The following is a 10462-nucleotide window of genomic DNA, read 5'->3' as shown; positions in this document are numbered from 1 at the left end:
AAACTACATCTGGAGGCTGCGGGGATGTGATAACTAAGTGCAGTATGGTATCCTGGATTTGGATCCTGGAACAGAAAGAGGATATTAATGGAAAAACTGGCAAATCTAAATAAAGTCTGAGTTTGGTTAATGACAATGTACCCAAGTCAGTTTCTTAGCTTTGGCAAATGTACTGTGGTGTAGAAAGAGGATATTAATGGAAAAACTGGCAAATCTAAATAAAGTCTGGAGTTTGGTTAATGACAATGTACCCAAGTCAGTTTCTTAGTTTTGGCAAATGTACTGTGGTAATGTAAGATGTTAACAACAGTGGAAATTGGGTGAGAGGTATATGGAAACCTTCCCTGTCTTTGCAACTTTTTCATAGATCTAAAATTTTTCCAAAATAAAAAATGTATTTAAAAAAATAGTTCATATCTTTACTTGAATTCTCAAAAAATTCATGATGGTATCTAAATATAGGGATAGTTAACATTTATAAAATTCTCCATTTGTAAATTACCTCTTATATTAGTTGCCTGTTGCTGTATAACAAATCAGCCCAAAACTTAGCAGTCTAAAACAGCAAATAATTATTACCTCACACAGATTCTGAGGATGAGGAATCTGAGAGTGGTTTGGCTGAGTGAATCTGTCTCAGTGTCTCTCATAAGGTTGCAGTCAAGCTGTACACTCATCTCAAGCCTCAACTGACACTGGAGAATCAGATTCCAAGCTCATGTAATTGTTTTTAAGTTTCAGTTTCTTGCAGCTGTTGGCTGGAGGCATTAGCTCTTCACCACGCCAGCCTCTCCATAGGGACGCTCACAAAAATGGCAGCTGACGTCCCCCAAAGCAAGTCATCCAAGAAAGCAAGAACACATATCCAAGACAGAAGCTACAGTCTTTTTATAACCTAATCTCAGAAGTGACATATCATCACTTCTGCCATGTTCTACTTATTAGAGGCAAAATACTGAGTCCAGACTACATATGAGGAGAGAGGAATTCAGTTCCAACTCTTGAAGGGAACAGTATCAAAGAATTTGTAGACATGTTTTTAAAACTACTATGTCTCTACTCCCTCCTAGTAGACTCACTAAACTTACAGAAAAGGATCCAAAAAAAACCCCAGTATAAATCCAGAAGGACAAGGAAAACAGAAGAGACAACAGCAACAAAAATTCAGAACCAGGAAATCAAATCCAACAGCAGATCAAAGGAAGCTGAATCCTAAGTCAACATTGGGGATAACAATGATGCCACATAATTTGTGCTTCAGAACCTCAAAAAGTCTCATGAACTGGCAGCACCAGGTACTCGTGGAAGTGGAGTAGAGGTTGAAAGTCTGTTTCAGAACCAGTTAGGGTAGCTTCCACTCCATAGGCCTGGGCTGTGCACGGTGCCTCCCTTCCCAAGTGCACAGTATGGAAATGTGGAGGGGTCGGCGGAAGAGTCACTTTACAGTGAAGAAAGCTAACAGGGACTAGCTCATCCATGTGACCACGGGCAGCAACAACAGTGACAAATCATGTTAATAGTACGTACGCTTGATATGATGCAACGAAAACGGCACTTTACCTGTGGTCTTCCTCCCAATAGCCAGTAACCCCAGCCTTATCATGAGAAAAACATCAAATTTCAATAGTGGGGCATCCTACAAGACAGCTTACCAGCAGTGTTTATTCGAGGTCATCAGAAACCAGCAAAGTCTGAGAAACTTCCATAGCCAAGAGGAACCTAAAGAGATATGACAGCTAAATGTAACATGGTATTTTAAATGGGATCCTAGAATGGAAAAAAGACATTAAAAAAAACCCTAAAGGAATCTAAACTATGGACTTTAGTTAATAATAATGTACCAGTATCAGTTTATTAACTGTAACAAATGTTCATACCAATGTAAGATGCTAATAGTAGTGGAAACTGAGTGCTGGGTATATGGAAACATTATACCACCATCTCAGTTTTGTTCAGGTCCCCTGGATGCTCTCCCCCACTTGATGTATTTCAGCAGCTGCTCCTGCCCCACCCTGGCAGAAAATGAGAGGTTTATTCACTGGAGTGGGTAAAAAAGATGGAAGCACCAACCATGGTTAAGGGACAGAGTAAGATACTGAAAATAAGATCAAGTAAGAATTTACATATTAATGTTGAAATATTCAGCTCCCCTCCCTGACTCAGAACCCAGAGGAAACAAGGCTTCTACACCCCAAGAAGGGTATTTGAAAATTCTTCTCTGGCCAACTCAAGAGAAAAGACACAAAGATAGTTAGGAGAATAGGAGAAATTCCCCGATGAAATAGTCCCTCCACCCATGGTGAGGCTCTCAATCAACAAGTCCAATCTCACTGGGGTTCTTAGTGTCTCAATCTTAAAAATAATTACCAGATATTTGAGGAAAATCCTTAACATGAAAGACACCAAAAACAGTAAAAAGCAATTGAGAAGAAATAGACACCACAAGAACAAAAGCTTCAAAGCCATATTTAATATTCTCAGAGCAATAAGAGAATAGTTTGTCTCCACGAAATTAGAACAGGATGCTATAAAAATGAGCACAAAGAAGAAAAAAGGGGAGGTGCTCTTGGAAATTAAATTTTTAGCAGCCAAAATGAAAAACTCAGATGACAAAAAGCCAAAGGGATGAAAAAATATTAGAGAAATAGAAAGAATAGTCCAGGAGGTTCAACACTCAAATAAGAGGGATGCCCTCAGAAGGACAGTACAGAAAAACCAAAGGGAAGAAAATTAATTTATTTATGTTTCAAGAACATTTTCCATAATTTAAAGAATGAGTCTGCAGGTTGAAAGGATCAACTGACAATGGATACAAATAGACCCACACCCAGACACAGGATCATGACATTCTGAAACATGAGAGACATGGTCTTGCCAAACATGTTAATTCCACTCCCCTCCTTGCCAATGACTGGCTCAGGACTGGGTGTACAGTGCAATTCTAGTCACTGAGACATGAAGGGAAGTGTGCATTAGCTTTCTGAGAAACGTCTCTTAATAACTCACATAGATGCGGGAAGAACGACTCCCTTTTGCTGCTTCTGGGTGTTCGGAACTGCCTTAGCCATCTTCGAACCACAGAACACACAGCCCAAGAGGACACACATTTGATAAGTGGAAGAACTTGGTCTCAAGCCTACCTCCAAAGCCCATGTTCTTTTTTTATTTTTCCCAAGGGGAAAAAAAGGGGGAGCCCCCCGCTTTCTTTTCTTCTTTGTGCTCATAGTTATAGCATCCTGTTCTAATTTCATGGAGATAAACTATTCTCTTATTGCTCTGAGAGTATTAAATATGGCTTTGAAGCTTTTGTTCTTGTGGTGTCTACTTCTTCTAAATTGCTTTTTTTCCAAGCAGCATGTGGGAATCTTAGGTCCCTGACCAGGGATCAAACCCATGCTGCCTGCAGTGGAAGCGCAGAGTCTTAACCACTGGACCACCAGGGAAGTCCCAAATCCCATGTTCTTTATTTAGCTCATAGTCTACACTGAAAGACTATCCCCAGAAAACAGCCAGAGGGAAAAATCATACCTGTGGCTCCTATTATGTCACAATAGTTTATACATCAAGTGCCTCTAATTAGCTGTTGGCACTTTTCTGGAACCTCTGCAACTTGAATTTGTATACTTATTAGTGCTAGAAAGTAACCCTAGATCATAAATCTTTGAATATCAATAGCCTGGAAGTTTCAGCAACAGCAATTATCAGTTTAACCTACAACTCATTCAAAATGTCATCTAATAAACAAGTACATTAAGAAGGCTCTTTCACTTTCAAGTTCACTTATTTTCATGCCAGATACTGTATTCAGATATTAAATCTCTGGCTTATTAAAGCAATAGTAATAAAGAGGCCAAAGTCATGAATTTGAACTTCCAGGTAAACTGGTTTAATTATCTCCACCACTAACTTCAATCAGTAATATTTCAAAGAAATGAAGTTTGTTTGAAACAAGAGGCAAGTTTTATCATGTTACCAAAAAAAAAAAACAAAATGAGGAGATGGTCAAATTGGGGGTGGAGAATCATTTTATTCCAGCATAAAAAAAAAAAAAAAAAAAAAAAAAGTCATGCCAGTAATCAGAAAGCACCTTTATGAACAAAGGGAGCTATTGTGTTTTATGGTTCAGGCAACAGTCTCACTGAATCAATGGTGTTAACCACTTCCTATGGAGTGATGACACCCGTAACCAACACCTCTGTCCAGATCACCCTTCTAAATGCCAAGCCTTCCTAGCCAGCTGCAACTGTACATCTCCTCCTGAAGTTCCTATGGCTGTCTGAGCCTCATCATAGTGAACCCTGATCTAGACTTTCTCCTTTCTCGATGCATGGCACCACCATGCAACGAGTTGCCCAAGACAAATCTCAGAAGCCATTCACAACCACTCCCTGCCACCCAACAAAGGTCTGTATATCCTTTCTCTCTCAGTGTTTCTTCGCTTTGATCCCTCCTCTGTATCCCAATTCAGTCATCTCTGTCCTAGTCTATTTCAATGGTCTTCTAAGTAGTCATTCTTTTTCTAGTATCTTCTCTCTCCAATCTCCATAGTTATTAGAGTTATACTAAAATGCAAATCTGATGGGAGGAAGCAAAGGAGAAGAGTGGAGAGGTGGGTGTGTGGTCCATCACACAGGCAACATGGGTGTGTGTTTTATCTCCTAAATAGGGAACCTCTGAAAGCTTTTACACGGGAGTGACGTAAGCATAAAGATTTTGTTTGTTTGTTTGTTTGGGGCTTTCTTTGCTATCAAATGGACATAGGATCCCATTACTGTTTAAATTTGTGTTTTTCTGACTGATATTGAGCATCTCTTTGGATACTTATCATTCATTCAGGCTTCCCCTTCTGTAACTTGCTTATTCATATAATTCCCTTTTTAATTTTTTTCTGTTTCCCTTTTTTCCATACCGATTTTTAGATGTCTTTCTCCACACTCTAGAAGCTAAAGCTAATTTTTTTTCAGTCATAGATGTTGCACATACATTACCATTTGTCACCTATTCATTTACTCTGATAATGGCATTTACCTGTTAACAGCAGCCCAAAAAAAGCCTATTTTTAATGTATTCAAATCTATTGTTTTCTTTACTGTATACACTTTGAGCATCTATTAAGAAATCCCCCCCCACCCAGGATCACAAAGAATTATCTACATTTTTTCCTATAACGTTGCACTTTTATCTTTAAATTTAGGTCTTTAATCCACCAGAAGTTTATTTCTGGATATGGTAGAGATGAGGACCCAACTTCATTTTTCTCCAGATAACAACCCAAGTTTCCCAAGATTATTTACCAAATAATCCATCTCTTCCTTGGCTCTGTAAAATACCAAATCCTCATTTATACAGAGTCAATTTCTGTATGCTTTTCTGTTCCATTGAGCCTGGTTTTATGCCTGGTTCTATATTAATATCTGGTAGTGCAAGTCCCCTTTCTTTGCTCTTTTTTTCCCCAAAAATGTCTTAGTTATTCTTGAAGTTTTATTCATCTATCTAATTTTCAGAATCAGTTTATTAAGTCCCCTTAGAATACTCTTGGAATTTTAATTGGAGTTGCATTGAATTTATAGATTAAATGGAAATCAATAGTTTTATAATGTTTTCATCCCATCCACAGCTTTTATTTACATTTTATTTTATATCCTCTAATAGAGTTTCAGACTTTTCTTCATAAAGGTCTTGAGAATTTTTATTATGTTAATTCCTAGAAACTTTATAGGTTTGTGGAGTTTGAAGTTTTTTTCTGTATTTTAATTGGTTTTTTTTTCATTTTATAATGAGTTATTTCTAGAGTAAGCGAGATGCTATTAATATTGATTTTGTACCCCATTGCTTTCAAACTCACTGAGGCTTTTTTGTGGTATGATACATAAATCTCTTTGTGCCTGCTCTGTGTGTGCTCAAAAGAATGTATATTCTGTGTTGCTTAAATTTATCTCTGCTAATCTGGGTTAAGTAATCATGTTATTAAACTCTTCTGTATCCTTGGTTATTTTTTCTGCTTAATTTATCAGCTTTTGAGTATATGTTAAAATCTCCAACTATAATTCTTGATTTATCTATCTCTCATCTTAAATCTACCATATGTTGCTTTATATGTTCCAAAGGTATAATATTAGGGGCATACGTCTATGATCATTAGATCTTCTTGGTCTATTGTGCCTTTTATCAGCATGCAACACCTTGCTTTGTCTTTGATTTTTTTTCCATAAGTTTGTTTTGTCTGACACTAAAATTGTTCCTTGAGCTTTATTTGCCTGGTGTATCTATTTTCACCTCTTTATTTTCAGTTTTCCTGTGTCCTTTTGTTTCAAGGGCAACTTGGTAGATAAAATGTCACTGGATCTCAGGATTCTCTCATTCAGCCCACCCAGAGTCTCTGACTTCGGCAGTCATCCTTCTTTCACAGGGCTCCTGATCCCCAAATGTCTCTTAATTGTTCTTCTGCATTCACCATTATTCCCTTAAGACTATTCATTGGCCAGTGATGGCTCTCTGGTAGTGAGAAGAGGCCCTACCTTGAGCTTCTCCAGGTGAGTTGGAGGTACAGACACAGAAAGCCCCAACTTCGGCTTTCCAAGCTCAAGCAATTCCTGCCTGGGCACCCTGTGGTGTGATAGAAGCTCTGGACACATGCAGGTGGGAACTCAATCAATCAGTATGTCCATCTGCCTGCTAGTTTATGAGCTGCTTTAGATTTTAGGGTTTCAAGCACCCAAAGTTCTGGCCCAGCCATACAATCAAAGGTTTGCTATTGCCCTGGTTTGGTGGTGTAAGAGAGAGAAAAAGCCCAAGTATAACCAGTCCCAGTCCAACCCTGGCTTTGGTTTCCTGCCCTGAACCCAACTCTCCCCTTCCTCCTGAGAGTTTAGGGTCAGTTGTAAAGTAAGGTTTTGAGCACCATTCCCTCCCTATCTCCTCTCGGCCTCTCCAGTGTCGGAAACAGAAGTTGTTGGTTTTCCTAACCAGAAGACAAATTCTGAATAGCCTGTAACAGACATTTGTTTTTCTTGCAAGATATTGTGCAACTGTTCGTTGCCTATAAATCAACTTAATTTAGATTTTGAGCCTTTCCCATGGTCAAGCTGGTGGAAAATTACAAGCCCTTTCTCTCTTGATTTTCAAAAGGTGATCTATTCACACGGCTCAGGAATATCTAAAAAGTGACACTGTGAAAACCTCCTTCCCACCCCCAAATCTAACCACCGATATTGGTTTATTATGCATATTCCAGAGTTTCACTATATATACACAAGAAGCATAAGAATGTATTATGTGTACACGCACGCACTGTCTTATTTGCTCCCTTTTTCTGCGAAGGACAGCATACTATACAATCTACTCAGCATTTTGCCTTTGTTATTTCATTTAACTTTCTGGTAGATCTTTCTCTACCGAAGGGTTGAGCATCCTTTTTATAGCTCTACAGTCTCCCACAGTATGGAGGACTGTGATGTATCTAACATCTCCCCCTGACAGACATCGAGGTTGTTTACGGTCTCCCCTATTACCAACAATGCTGCGTTGAATAAAATAGAGCGTTTAAACAAAGGGGGGAAACAAAAGAACAGCCAAGGCATTTCATTTTGTGAGTGTTTCCCAGTAACTTATTTCTCCTGCTGCTGTTTCTTCCTGCTGCATTTTTATTTTCCTGGAAGCTTCATGTTGATGCTTGATTGCAGTTTCCACATTGTACAGGGTCATTTTAGCAGTTGGAATTACACAGTAAAATAGAAAAATGTGCATCTGTGGGTAGCAATTTAAAGGGTAAAAAAGATAAACTATTGGCAGCCCCTTGATTGATGTCAGTCTCTCTGTATCAGCAGTTGTAAGCAGAGCCTTTTCTGATCAAATCATTTCTCCATGATCCATTTCTCCACAATCAGTGGAGTCACACAGAAAAAGATCTTATCCTGAGGACGATGGTAGTGAGACCACAAGTTAATATTAATCAAGCCCCCACTAAGCTCGGCTCCTTTAACCCTTATTAAAGCTCTGCAAGGTCAACACTATCTGCACTTTGCAAATGAGAAAACCGATGTTCAGTAAATCCAAAAGATAAACAGCAAAACTATTAGCACTCATTAGAGTGAGGAGTTAGGCAAGGGGCATGAGATAAATGAAAAATAATCAATACTTCCCCATGTACCAAAAATTTCCAAATCGAAATTGTTTTTAAAAAATCATCCCATCCACAGCAACAACAAAAACTTCAAAATACTGGGGAAACATTGCAAAAAATCTACTGAAGAAATATAAATAAGAGAGGAATTGGGACAAGGGGACAGAGTGAAAAATTCACTTTTTACCTGGTGCAATGGACTGAACATAAATGTTCCCCCCAAATCCATATGTTGAAATCATAACCCCCAATGTGATGGTATTAGGATGTGGAGCCTTTGGAAGGTGATTAGGTTACGAGGGTGGAGCCCTCACAAAAGGGAATAGTGCCCTTATAAAAGAGACCCCAGGGAGCTCCCTCACCCCTTCTGACATGTGAGGATACAGTGAGAAGACAGTCTTCTATAAATCAGGAAGCAGGCTCTCACCAGACACTGAATCTACTGACAGTTTGATCTTGGACTTCCCAGCCTCCAGAAATGTGAGAGATAAATTTCTGCTGTTTATAATTCATCCAGTCTGTGGTAGTTTGCATAGAAGCCCCAACAGACTAAAACACCCAGTACTACCTCTGTATAATTTTATATTCATGGGGACTTCCCTGGTGGTCCAGTGGTTAGGACTCCGTGCTTCCACTGAAGGGAGCATGGGTTCAGTCCCTGACTGGGGAACTAAGGTCTTGCATGCCATGTGGTGCAGCCAAAAATAATAATAATAATAATTTTATTTTCATATTAAAATGAAATTTCTGCCTAGTGAAAAAAATAAATGATGCCCTGGGCCTAAAGTAAAAACCTCTCCCAGTTGCTGTGAGGACCAGATTTCCAATCTTCTTCAATGTAGTTAAAATTACAATTTGATTTGTATAAATATATATTTACCTAAGGAGAAGGAACACAATGAGAATAAAATACATTGCAGTAAAATACCTAGTGTGTGTATATGTAAAAAATTATAGGAAATATGTATGAATTCATATGGATATATTTAAAATACATTAACCAAGAACTTAACAGTAGTCAGAAGGCAGTTGAATCGGTAATACAGGAGTTAATTAATATAATTGTTAATAAAGAATTTTCTGATAGAGAAAATGGTACATTTTATGCATTTTTTTAAGGCAGAAATAGTAACCAAATTTAAATTGGGTGCAAACTCGATCACTAGCTCTGCATGATGTTGCAGAGGTGAGGGGAACCAGGTTTGCTAAAGTAATTGTGGTGACAGAAATGTATTAGCCTTGGATGCTACCGAGGTGGCCCATTCTATCCCAGTACATTGTAACTGTCAATTACTGCATTTTTTAATAGGCTAACTAAGGAAGAGAACAGGTGGAACCGTCCCAAAATGTCACTTGCCCAGAAGAAAGATCGAGTAGCTCAGAAGAAGGCAAGCTTCCTTAGAGCTCAGGAACGGGCTGCCGAGAGTTAATAAATCAAACCACAATTTCTATGAAGATTTTTCAGATAAAGACAGTAATAAACTTATTGAACAAGTAAAAAAAAAAATTTAAATTGGGTCAGGGTAGGGAGAGGGGCAATCTTTACTCTAAGGAAAAAAAAAAAAAAAAAAAAAAATCCTTTAACCCATCCAGGTGTTTTATTTGATCCAATCAGGGTCTGATTTCTCTGGTTCTTCAGAAACTTTTCTACCTTTAATGTTTACTTCTTCCTTTGAAGGGCGAAGTCCACCAACTCTTGTACATACTTAAGGAGATTAATTTTTAAGCTCTCTCCTCTGATATAAAATGTACACCACCTCCTCTCCTTTCATGTTAGTTCCCACTGGGGCGAGTCAGGCACAAAAATTTGAAGAAGCCTCAGCTATTATTAAGGAAGGAATACATGACTACCAATCAGGCTGAAGACATGGGTCAAGGAGATTTAAAAAGAAACTCATTCATTAATTCCATTAATTCCTGTATGTTAAACACTTTACATCCATGAGCTCATCTAATTCTCATAACAACCCTAAAAAGTGTAAGTAACTATTTTAATCCTTATTGTACATTTTAGGGCTGTAAAGCTTCAAGAAGTGAGATTATGTGATGAGTAAGTGGTGGAACAAAGCAATTTCTTTCCACAGCCTGTGCTCTTAGCCATTACCCTATACCCCATCCAGCCCCTCAGTGGGAGACCTGCCAGGGCACACTAGGCACTGAGTGTTTTTCCCCTAGGATTATAGACAAAAGTGCAGCGAGAGGAGAACTCCAGCTCTGGGTGCACAGAGACCTTACTAAGGGCAAAAGCTGGTCCTTGGAAAATGTTCCCCCAAAGAGAGATGTGTCTGGTAAGAAATTAAAGGCAAAGCTATGTAAGCAATTGTGGAAATTCATAGCCAT

The 10462-nt window shown here is 38.5% G+C and overlaps 1 non-coding gene across 1 annotated transcript; it reads left to right on the top strand.

Annotated features, from left to right (window-relative positions):
* Window positions 1–9269: 9269 nt before the first annotated feature.
* Window positions 9270–9402, top strand: LOC112406991 (small nucleolar RNA SNORA66). The gene has a single exon (XR_003004649.1). It is a non-coding gene; the product is annotated as a small nucleolar RNA SNORA66 (small nucleolar RNA).
* Window positions 9403–10462: the final 1060 nt, after the last annotated feature.

Source organism: Neophocaena asiaeorientalis, unplaced genomic scaffold (genome assembly GCF_003031525.2).
Source record: "Neophocaena asiaeorientalis asiaeorientalis breed wild unplaced genomic scaffold, Neophocaena_asiaeorientalis_V1.1 scaffold85, whole genome shotgun sequence".
Taxonomy (NCBI): domain Eukaryota; kingdom Metazoa; phylum Chordata; class Mammalia; order Artiodactyla; family Phocoenidae; genus Neophocaena; species Neophocaena asiaeorientalis.
This window is presented reverse-complemented; position numbering and strand designations above follow the sequence as displayed.